This window comes from Asparagus officinalis, chromosome 1 (assembly GCF_001876935.1).
Source record: "Asparagus officinalis chromosome 1, Aspof.V1, whole genome shotgun sequence".
NCBI lineage: Eukaryota > Viridiplantae > Streptophyta > Magnoliopsida > Asparagales > Asparagaceae > Asparagus > Asparagus officinalis.
In genome coordinates, this window is record NC_033794.1 from 7416381 (window position 1) to 7429561 (window position 13181).

General features: G+C 35.6%; 1 long non-coding RNA gene across 1 annotated transcript; it reads right to left on the reverse strand.

The window, feature by feature from the left end:
• Window positions 73-11394, reverse strand: LOC109847878. The gene is made up of 3 exons (XR_002248661.1): window positions 11041-11394; window positions 6902-6949; window positions 73-196 (listed from the first exon to the last, which is right to left on the reverse strand). It is a non-coding gene; the product is annotated as an uncharacterized LOC109847878 (long non-coding RNA).

Genomic DNA, 13181 nt, shown 5'->3' on the forward strand with positions numbered 1-13181 from the left:
GACTCATCAGGCTCTTCTGGCTTATCTTCAGTGAGAACATAGTCGTAGTCAAGACACCCAACTTATCTTCAGTGAGAACATAGTCGTAGTCAAGACACCCAAGTACTATTTTAACTTGCATCTTCCAGTTGTCATAGTTGGAACCGGTGAGGAGCTCATTCCCAATCAAATGCTTCTAGATAAACTGTCTATCCATCTACATTAAACCATGGATGTATAAATTAAATGAGCCCTTTAATTTTATTAACTTTAACATTTCCACATCCAATTTAGGGTTAGAATGGATGGATCAGAGTGTTTTACGTATGCAACCTTCCACTCTACTGGACAGACGGGTGCATCATCTCATCACACCTTTGGGCAAGTGAATTGACATGCTATTCTCCCCCCCCCCCCCAATGTGATATATAATCACCTACAAGACTAGCCTACACAGCGTTAGTTTGATTTGAATACTTCCTAACCTTTGGGCAATAGGGTTATTCTCTTCTGACTGACATGTTTCAACTATCTTGCACCACTTATTCTGTAGGGGTCCTAGACATCTTTAGGCAAGACTAGTAGTCCACCAACAGGTAAGTGCAACCTTCCAGTCCAATTGAGACTAAACTCAACCTTAGAAAATTAGGGTATTATAGGTTTATCACCTTTGGGCAAGACACTAACCTACTCTATCATAATTTCTAAGTGACTATTTTACTGATCTTCCTTAACCCCATAGGTTGATCTAATACTATAATCCATTTTATCAAGAACCTAAATATTTATCCCACCTGAATTAAGGATACAATCAGGGTAAATCAATTATCTTTATGTGCATACAATAATTTTTTATGAATTGTCCAAATTCCTATATTAAAACTTTATGAAATAAAAATAAAACTATATACTTGAAAAATATACAAAACGATCTTTCCAACGACTATTTGTGGGCTCAAATCGGACTTGAAACGGATCTATAGCGACCAAAACAAAATGAATGGTCAAAAGTGTAATGGTTCGGGTCTGAAAATTAATGGGTCTGACCTATTTCATAATGGGTTGGGTCAGAATTTTATGGATCCAATTTATTACTGTAGCGGGTCGGGTCCATTACATACTGGATCGGGTCTAGGTTAATGGGTTATAGAGTTATATAACTCAAATAATAAATAGTAGTTAATTATACTAATTAATCTAAATATTTACTAATTAAATTAATTAACTAATTAACTAAAACCCTAACCCAAAACCCACTTAGAAGGCAGGACTGCCCCCGCATCAACCAAAACCACTACAACCCAGCCCTCCGTCGCCGGTCGCATCCCCGCCGCTCCGCATATTCTTCCGCGAGGAGCGAACCATGGCCATGGCTGCAGAACTTTCGCCAGCATGGCCCATGGCCGCAGACTTTTCAGCAGCCATGGCCCATGGCCGAGGGCAGCAGTTTGCCATGCATACAAAAAAATAATAAAATATTTTACATCAGTTTGCCATGGTTGCTGCGGCCAAGGTATAATGTTTATTGTGGCCATGATTAAAAAATTTGCTGCGAAAAAGTTCTGTAGTCATGGCTGCGAGGTAACTTTAATCTGAATTTCTAGTTCAACTTTTCATATCTAGATCGTTAAATAATCCAACAAGGCAAGGATCAGGGGTAGAGGGAATAAAGTTAGAGTTCCTGATCCACTAAGTTTCTTAGCCATTGATGATCACTTGATTGAGCTGCTTTGTGGATGACCCACTCCGTTAAACTTGATCTACATATTCTAAAACCCCAACACACCAAATTTGGGGTGAACCCATCGTGGTTTGACCCTCCGTCAAACCATGTAAAAAGTTCTATTCATTTGAAACCGTTAAAATTGATACGAGTGGATGAAGGGTCAAACCATGACGGATTCAACCCAAATTTGGTGTGATGGGGTTTTAGAATATGTAGATCAAGTTTAACGAATCGGATCATCCACAAAGCAGCTCAATCAAGTGATCATCAATGGCTAAGAAACTTAGTGGACATCCACTTAAGTTGACACAAGTTTTACTCTCTCTCTCTCTCTATTGATTTAAATTTAACATTTAAGCCAATAACATGCCCTATTAAGGCATTTCTCCACAATTGTTCCCCTTCTTTCTCTTCATCAATAGTAAAAGAGGTAGTTTTTGATTGGGAAGATGGTATGTAGCTCAGAGGCAGACCATTACCTGATTTCCTGTTATCAGCAAACAGGCTTGCGAAGGTTTTTCTAGGTATTGGATCAGGTTTTTCCATATTATCATTAGTACTATTAGATTTATCCCTTTCTTCATATTTCAGTTTCCCAGAAGATACTGAATCAATATTAGACTTAGCACTCTCATTTACTAATTCATCAGAATTAATTTCCACAGTTTCAGTCAATGGAACAGTAACAACATCAGAAATAACTCTTGAAATCTCTTGATCTGAGCTAAGAACACTTGTGGATTTAGATTTTAAAGCTTGGGAAAAAGAAGAAACAGGGGGAATCACCACCAATTCGACCTCATCAGCCCAGGAGGCCCTAGATGAGCTGCCGACTCCATTTCTGAGATATTGAGCTTGAATTCCTTCCAGTCAAGAAATCTGTAGATCTTAGGATTTCCTCCATTGATTTCTTCATCCTCTCTCCTTTTGGACCTGTCGAGCCCATTACATCTTCGCTGAGTTCATCATCATCTTCCACAAGATTAGTATCAAATTGATCCTCGAGAGCTTGCGAACAAGAGCTTTTAGATCGCAGAGCAATAGTGAGTATCTTTCTTCCACTTCTATTCTTCTTCTTCGCCATTAAAAACTAAGCAGGGGCGTAGGATAGAGGAGAGTAGATCGCCCGCTAACTTGCGCCTTCAGACATCCTGCTCCTTTTAACCTTAAATTGCCTTAACGTTACCTTCATCATCAGTATAGGTTCTTTTTACAAACTATCTTTGAATCTTGCTGATATGTCAATGACGTGGTGGGATAAACTTCTAATTTCACTAATTTTTTATTGATGTGATAGAGTTGTAGTAGGAAAAACATGAATTATCAGTTATTTTCTTTTTGCTGCCTGGATAGTGAGTTGGCAGAGCTACGTCATGCTACTTCAGCAATATTTAGTGAAAGTTTGTAAAAAGGACTTAGAATGGTGATGTATGTAATGTTAAGGACAACCACTAAAGACTTTGAAACATTAAGGACCTAGGCGATATTTGACTGATACATCAGATACCTCCACAGAACTTTTACCAAAGAATAAACTAGATTCTTTTTGGAATTATATGTTAAAAGTTTTAATTCTTTAAAAAATTTTCCTAATCAAATTTTTATTCTAAAACCACTCTCAGTCTTAGAACCTATTGCACCATTTTAATTATTTAATTATCTAGATTAATGATGATGTAATTATAAATTGAATGCAAAATTGTTGATTTCGAGTAGGAGACCATTCTGATAGAGTTGTGGTGCCTAATGAATTGTGTGCGTTCTCTCTTGTAGCTGTAGCTTCATCAAAAGGGAAAAAAGTCAATGCATGGCTGTGAGATGTAGTCAATTGCCAAATCAAGTAAAAAATCGATGTTTTTTTGTTATCATCTTTTCTTTCTTTCTTGTTTTATCTCTCACTTATAGGAGATTACATTCCAAGGAAAACCATATGAATAGAATGGAATTGTGGGTCTGGACCATCTCCACGTTGATTAGGATAGTTGGACTGTGCGGTTGTGCCTAATTTGGTCAGCACGAAATAGAATTTGCTTTTTTGTTCGTCTGTTTTAAAATATATATATATATATATAGATTAATGGGTATCCTTGTCATAGGAGGGGATTTCCTCCTTGACGCCTCTAAAATCTCACATGATTGAGCGACATTATGGATGATCCGCTCCGTTAAACTTGATCTACATATTCTAAAACCCCAACACACCAAGTTTGGGGTGAACCCGCCATTAGAAAAACAAGGGGATAAAATTCCCCTTTCAGTTTTGAGCTCTTCCCTGCAAATTCCCTAAACACTAAGAACCCTAATTCCCCAGTTTTCATTCCAATTTGAACCCGCTTTCCAATGCCAAATGAACCCAACTAACTTTCACACATCATCATCTTCTGCCAAATCAGCAAGAAGAAAGAGTTTTTATACCTTAGAGAGAGTTTTTATACCTTATTCTCACTTCTTCAACTAAATATGCCTTCACTGCTAAAAAATAAGGTATCCTAGACGGAATTTTCCGTCTAGGATACTAATAATTCCGTCTAGGATGTATATTCTAGACGGAATTCCGTCTAGAATACGTGTCTAGAATGTTTCCGTCTAGGATGTAGTATTCTAGACGGAAATTCCGTCTAGAATACATTCTAGACGGAATATTCCAGACGGAATAAAAAACCGTCTAGAATACATCCTAGACGGATTATTCTAGACGGAATTTCCGTCTAGAATAATACATTCTAGACGGAAAAAATTTCCGTCTAGAATGAGTATTCTAGACGGAAATTTCCTTCTAGAATAATCATTCTAGACGGAAATTGATTTTTTAAATTTTTTTTTTAAATTTTTTTTAAAAATGCATCCTAGACAGAATTTGAGCATCCTAGACGGAATTTCCGTCTATGATACTTGCTACAGTTTTTTTTTTTTTTTTTTTTTTTTTTTTTTTTTTGTTGGGAAGATAGCTAAAAGCGTCTTACAACAGAAGTTCCAAAAATGAATATTCCAATCACAATGATATAAAAGAAACTTAGAAACATCAACTGGCTAGTGATGTCTGACTCATGTGTCAACAAAAATTTGGTAAACAAAAGCATGTTGGATTTGTGTTATCTAATACAGTTAAAAAAATCTGTTCCAAATGGTCATCCTGAAGAGATGAGCTAAAGACTCCAGGTTGCGGTCAGAGTGAGTCGATGTGCAGCATAATGTCATACCAACATAGCATATTGGTAATTAGGTACAGTTAAAAAATGCATATGCACAGACAAAAAAAGACATCTTCTGTTATTTAAGCACTTCATGAAACTTATTTAATTCCTTAAATGCTTAAGGCACTGCAAGTGACATTACAATATAACAGTCTGTTTAAATAATACATTTTAATTTCATAGCAAGTACATACTTCATTTACTCCCAATACTCATAAGTTAGCTACTAAATAAAAACAGATGTCCTGGGTTTTGATATATTCTTTAACTAAAAAACTAGGCCTAACTTGCAAGCCATAGTTAACCTAGAATTCTATTTCACAGGCTTGTATCGCTTGTGTCATCCGAAACAAGAATTCTATTTCACTTTGCAAAGTTCATGAAGCAATATTTGAGCTAATGTATAAATAACTTCAACTATAGAGCAGTATAAACAATAACTGAAAACACTTTCTACTATGCCATCATAGATGCATTGAACCAAGAGTCAACATAAAACCAAAACTACAACACCCACTCAAGCATTCTGTCAAACAATTCATGGGCATCCAAAATCCCTCATACCGAATAAACCCATCTCAAAAACTGCATTCCTGTAGCTATATTTAGGTCTAACTTGCTAATTTGATGTATAAGTAGCTATTATTTGGGTTCAAGTCGCTAATTTTGTCTAAGTTGATATAAAGTTAAGCATTTTGGAAAACAAATCATGGGCATAAAAAAATCCCCAAACCAAACAGACCCATCTCAAATCTCACATACCTCAACCGAATGAACAGTTCCATAAGGCTTGAAGAGATCCGAAAGCCTGGGGAGATTACAGACATAGAGCTCGCAGGGCTTCGCCAACTCCTTCTTATATCCCTCTTCAGGGGTCAATGCCTTCTCTTGCTCTGCAACTGCTGACGGGGGCCCAGGGAGGTGAGATTAGGGCGGCCAGGGAGTTATTTTAGGCAGGGAGTTATTTTTAGGTGAGATTTGGGGGGAAAAGAAGGGCGGATGCGGTTTTGGCGCCTTAGATATTTTTTTTAAATTTCCACGCGTTCTAGACGGAAATTTCCGTCTAGGATACATCCTAGACGGAAATTTCCGTCTAGGATACGTGGAAATTTTAAAAAAAAATAATAAAAATAAAACAACCGTCTAGGATACTATTCTAGACGGAAATTTCCGTCTAGAATGTTTTATCCTAGACGGAATATTCTAGACGGAAATTTTCCGTCTAGTTTAATACATTCTAGACGGAAAAAATTCCGTCTAGGATATTCCGTCTAGAATACGTGGTTTTCTACTAGTGCTTGTTGGTAAGATGTGGCAACTACATATACTAGTCTGGTAATTTAGCCAAAATGGAAATGGTATTATCACTATCATGATTATGTTTTTATCTAGTCTCTGAAGTAGCTAATACATTTTCTTTTATTTCAATTTCATTCAGTATAAGTTAGTTCAGATAATTGAAAAATTAATATAAAGTAAACTACTGAACCAGTACAATCTATATGTGAATTAGGATAATTATGATTTTAAGTGGATAGTAATGTACAGTAATTTTGCTTATTCTTCATTATATGTGATATAATATAATTTGCTACAGAGGGTCATCTTATATGCGTTTTGAAAGCTCAATCCCCTACAAGTTTCCTTCCTTTGAAGTGTATAAAGTTTCAAAAAGTTGTCCTCGATCCAACAGAATGGACAAATAATTTAACGTTCAAGCGATGAACTGGCTAGCTATTGTTGAAAATATCATGCAAGATTTCAAGGGATTTCAAATCCACTAAAACTAGAGCATAAAAAAAGTACACCAGCTAGCTCAAATAAACCAGGTTCATTAAAAAAATAAGAGCTCCCACAAGGAAATAACAACTATATATTAGAGCAAATCTCACCTACACAATAAAGCCTATGTAACCACCAGATTTGTTGGACTAAAAATTTTAATATTTCCAATTACCAAATAATAAAACTCTGCAATAACCAGAGGGAAGTGAAATTATACCCTGCGAACCCCTTCATGAATAATATGCAACCCTTGTCTCATAGAAGCCTGCAGCATATCAAAACCAATCAGCGATTGTATGCAGGAAATGGAATATCTCCTGAAAATAAGTGAGCTAGAAGGAAGGTATTGCCAGTACAATGAGATTTACATGTATTTTATGGAATTTTAAGAGGACATAAATTCTAGTAAAAGGTGAGTTTTTTTTTGTGTGTGTGTGTGTGTGTGGGGGGGGGGGGGGGTTGTATCTGCAATAAAATTAGGACAGAAACCAATGCACTTAATTAAGTCCATCTGTAAGATGGCTAAGAATTCTTCGATGAGGAAGTATAACTGCCACAAACTTAACTGTATACATCAACATGCATGTATGTTCTGGTAAAGATATCCTTCTTTGCTATAAAGAAAAGGTGATCTACTCGTATTCTTTATTCAGCCTAATATATGATATTTAGTATCATATTTAGAATTATGCAAACCTATTAGCATCTTAAATGATATTCTTAGTTATTAGATTTGGTACTATCACATTATTTAAGTAAATTTTGGAAAGTACACAGCTAAACCCACAAAAGCTTGTTAAACTAAGTGATAATGGTTGCATGTGTGCATTGACAACAGTCTTTTCTCAAAGAACTTCCTTAATTTCTCGTACTTCAACTATTTTAAGAAAATAATTAACAGCTCACAAACTGAGTTGAATTCTATTTGAATCAGTGTCAAGACATTTAGTCATGAAAATGATATGCAGAGTAAGTTGTGTCTACGTCTGCATATCATTATCACTTTTCATATCATTTTCAAGTAGTTGATTTCTCACAGTTCGGTGGATTCAGGCAAGTTGATCACAAGGAATTTACACAGTTCGGTGGATTCAGGCAAATTCAACATGGGATCAACTGGAAAAAAGAAGGGGGAGACATTACAAAGAGATTCTCTAATACCACTTATCTAAAGCTCATAAATGCAGATTTCTCACGAAGAAGAATAATAGAATAGTGAAAAAGTACTGCTAAATGCCTTCATTAGCTAACAGCCGAACAAACTCAGAATCACACAACGTAACACATACCTTCACCATATATAAATGCTTATGCATGAAATGAAACCTTATGAACTCTATTATTTGTGCCACAAATATAAAACATACGGGTTTCCATGCTAACTATCATTAACTCAATCATGCCATGTATTACCTAATATCAAGATACAACACCAATGTCATTATATTCAGATTAGCTCGCCAAATTTTAGGCTTTTAACATTATAAAAAATTCACCTTCTTGAATCTCAGTGACAATGAGTGGTGAAACTCCTCTAATGTTACTCCACCATTCCCCTCTCTCTAATCATCCATAGAATTATACAATATCATATAGATGTCGCACATAATTTCAGACAATATGCACGATCAGATGGAATGTTAAGCACAAATTTCTATGAAAATATTCATAAAGATATTATGCTAAGATGCTCTTTGCGACCAATCAAGTTTGCATCGTTTCTCTTAAACATCTCAAGATTAAGTATGCCTCTATGTGTAAGTCGTCTAAAAATTACTGCAGATAGCTGGTCCCCATCAAACACTAATGATGGAAGTTACAATTTGACAGCTTCCAGAAGGTTACAATTAGAAAACTTTCACATAGATTGATGAAGGTTACAATTTGACAACCTTCACAACAACCGATGAAAGCTCTAATTCAACAGTCTTCACAATCAACATCGGGAGATACAATCTGATGATTCTCATATTCCAAGGAACCAAGACGAAAATTACAAGATGACGATTTTTACAACGCTCTAGCAAAAGAGACAACAAATTGATGGTCTCTTCACATCAAAACGCAGAGGTCATTTATGCGTTACAACATCAAAACGCAGAGGTCATCCCTACGTTACAACATCAAAACGCAGAGGTCATCCCTACATTACAATATCAAAACGGAGAGGTCATCCCTGCGTTGCAACATCAAAACGCAGAGGTCATCCATGCGTTGCAACATCAAAACGTAAGGGTCGGGCCCGCGTTTTCTCTGTTTGACTGGTTCAAACAGAACCTGAACGATTTCAAAACTGTATCTTCACTTAATGGGGCCGGTTACACCCCGTTATGGAGAGATTTTAGGGAGAAGATTACACCCCTTAAATCCTTGAACGGCTTCAAAATCGTTTTTCACGAAATGAGGTCGGTTACACCCCATTAATGAGAGATTTTAGGGAACGGTTACACCCCTAAAAACCCTATAAATGACGAAAAACTCTGCTGAGTTGGGGGATCTTCGATCTGAAATTTTCGAGATCAAAACGACACAAAGGAGAAGTCGGCATTCTTCGACCAAGAGCATCCTCGGCAACAGAGAGTTCTTGGAGCTTTCATCCTTGGTTTAAAACCGATTTTCATTTCAAATCAACTCTGTTACAGAGTTTAAACTCATTCGGAGTTCTAAAACTTGTTAAAAGTTATCTTAAAACTTGTCACACAAGTTGCATTAATCGTTCCAGTGAAGTGAGATTGTCGGATCGTCAACGAGAAGCAAACTCGATGCGAGTTTCGAGGGAGGCATCACATCGCTACCGTGCAGAACCTAGTTTTAAACAAAGGCGGGGATCTCCGTCGATCCTCTTCTCTTTTGTAAATCGGGAATCCGATTCAAGAAGATTGTAATTTCTTTTTCTAAGTCTGTTAGAGGGAAATCATATCAAGAGAATTATAATTAATTTCTTTTTCTGAGTCTGTCAGAGAGAATAATACAAATTTAATTCTCTATTTTCTTATTTCAATTTTCCAACCAAACACTATGTTTACTTGTAATTGCTCGAGAGTTAAAAACTCAGGTGTAGACTTGATATTCAAAGATAATACCCTCGGTATCACGATACATATTCACACACTTGTATAAACTTCTACCAAATATTTATGAACTACCTGCGTATTTCAAAGAACCGCGCAAACAAACAAAAACTATAAAAGCTAAGATTAAGTATTGGATTCATACCAGGAAGAAAAGCAAGTAATCCGATCACAAATAAACCGTATCCCTAAGATATATCAGCATCCACGTGACAAGTGAAAACAAACAAGGCAAGCAGGAGAAAAGTTGTTCCCATCAAGAGAAGAAAAATTGCTAGAACAATTGATTTCCATGGAACTCTCTAACAAGAGCCTTAGGAGTATATTTGTACTGAATGTCACAATTATCGTTGAAATCTTCTACAGGAATTGGAGAATAATGAACTTGGCGATGAACTGCCATGGGTATTAGCAAGGTCTATTGCAATTTAATATGTTGATGTGCACTTGAGGAAAAAAATCACAAAGCAAATTTATCATGGTGCCGAATAATATCTGAAAACAAAAAGGTTTGCAACCTAAAGCACTGGTAAAAAGCAAGTCATAAACAATTCGACTTAACACCATTACTTGCATAGAAGAGGTAATAACCACATCTAGAAAAAACAAATAATGGGAGTATATATGAAGATTCATGTGCAAAAAATATATATATAAATTAACAAGTTTAAAGGTTGACCTTTACTTGAGAAATTACTAAGAAAAGTTAAAATTAAACATTTTCAGTCCTCTAAACATTCTCTTTGTGTATCAGCATCGACTTTTCTAGTACATTCATTCTCTGAACATATTCCTGACTGCTGGAAGGGAAAAAATAAAATAAAATAAAAATACAAATAAGCAGAACCTATACAATCGAATAAATCAAAGAATCGCCTTTTATTGAGATATATGTGTAAAACCCAGATATAATTTAACAATAAAAAATCGATCTTTTCAGAGATTAATTAAGAAAAATTAATATTTACTCAATCGGATCTACACTTAAATAAATTAAGAACAAATCAGGTAGAGCTACTAGAATCAGCGAAACAAAGAGGGATCGCAGAGCTCGGAGCTCAATCCGATCAAAGTTATGAGCTTTTTCAACCTAATTATGCGCATATGCAGTCAAGCAATCCAATTATTTGATCAAAGATTCTATAAACAAGAGTAAATTATTTCGGTAAAGGGAGGTATGCATCAAGTAGCAATCTTTAGCTAAATTATTGTATAAATCTGTAAACAAATTGCTAAGAATTTCATTTAAAATAAGAATTTTACTTCAATATCGCTATTTCCTCACCTTTTTGGGGATTCGAGGAAACGTGAATGATCAAATGACGGAGTGCAAAGCCCTGATTGATGAGTAAGAGAAGCTGGAGATGGAAAAAGTTAACTCTTTTTCAAGAGGCGGATCCTCGTTTCGCGTTGAAACCTCTGATTGCGGCAGGAGGAAGAGAAAGAGGGTAATTTTCATATACCCCCCGAAGCCTAATTTGAGTTACCACAAAATACTTTTTTAAAATTGTCACCTAAAACACTTGCAAAAAATTGGCGGATAAATTGAGATAACATTTTTCGTGTGGTGTGTCATTTTTTTAAGCTTTTTGGTGTTATTTGAGAATAGTTCAAATTTTAGGAAGGTTTCAATCCAGAAGGGTTGAATTGAGATTTTGTTAAAAGGAAAACTCTTCATGGACCCCAAAATAGGGACCCCTGAGGGGACGGGTGAGGTGTCAGCCCTCCAGCCCCTGGAGGGCTGATTTACCGTTCATGAACAGTAAATCAGCCTCTCAGGAGCTGACACCTCACACGTCCCCTCAGGGGTCCCTTATTTGGGGTCCCTGTAGCACTACTCTTGTTAAAATTAGTTCTTCAAGTGAGCAATTGTAACTGCAGTTGGTAATTCAATTATTTGCTTATTTTTAGTGTTTATAAGCTTATTTCTAATTTTTTTTTTAAGTGAATGAGGTTGGTTCTAGTTGCAAATATTAGAACCTCGTATATATTTAGCTAAAAAATACCGCGATTGCAACTTACGCATATCTGAACATAAGTCACAAGGGTAAATCTTGTTCACTGAGATGCAGGGCTTTAAATTTATATCTAATTACAACCAACGTACATAATACCGAAGGAAATCCGATATTAAAAAAAAAACATAATACAACTATAAAATAAAAATGAAAGAAATTTGAATCACGCACCATCAACTATAGCTGTAAGTTTCAGCGAATTTAATAATTAGCGCTTGTACTGCACTATGGAAATAAATAATAATTATATTTGAAGCAATGTTAAAATTTTCAAATTCAATAAACTAGTGTGAAGACCGTACAAAGGACTGTATATTTTTTTTTCGATGCAGTAATCCAATTTTAACTGCTACAGTTTTTTAATTTTTTGGATTGCTACAGTATATCTCCTTTGATACAGTGCTCCCGTGTGGTGCAGTAACATTTTTTAAAAAACCCAATCGGTTTCATGTTGGCTATAGTAATAATACTACGGTAAACATTATTGTAGTATTTATTATAGTATAAATAGTGAATCTTGAACTTTCCCAAAGAAAAAGATTTACTAAAAAAATAAATAATAATTATATTTGAAGAGTGCATTGTAGGACAAATTTTCAAAACCAACCTATTTACAAATTTAATCGCAGAAAACAACCTATTTCAGATTTAATTGCAAAAACCGACCTGGTTTCAGCCCTGGAGCTGAAACCAGGTCGGTTTTTGAAAATTTTTATCCGAAACTTCACGGGAGTTGAACTCCCGTGAAGTTTCGTAGTTCATTTTTTTTTTTTTTGTACTGGGAAAACTCCCGTGAAGTTTCGAAAGTTTTTTCACAAAAACCGACCTGGTTTCAGCGCCAAGGCTGAAACCAGGTCGGTTTTTGCAATTAAATACACCTGTTGTTGATTCCACTAGAGAGATAGTAATTGTGATGGTGAAACATGTTATTGCACGGTGTGGTGCATGGCAGGTTTGACATTTCTGGTTTCACCTCGGACTGCAGCCTAGTGTAAACCCAGGGGCGTCACAGTTGGTATCAGAGCTCTAGTTCCAGTATCCATAGGATCATCATATGTCGAGTCGTGGAGCTAGGTTAGAGTTTCTTAGGATTCATGTATAGAGTCCGTAAGGAATTCCTAGTATGAGCGAGGACGATATATGCGTATATCTCAAAATTTGAGAAATTTTTTTTATAGCAACTATTTTCGTATAAATTTAAAGTATTTGTGTGAATATTGTATGTTGTGAAAATCGTATGGTGATACGTTATGTATGTATATCAACTATTTTCGTATAAATTTAAAGTATTTGTGTGAATATTGTATGTTGTGAAAATCGTATGGTGATACATTATGTATATATATATATATATATATATATGTCCATTTTGACTCATGAACTCTTATTTCTTATTATCAGAGATGGC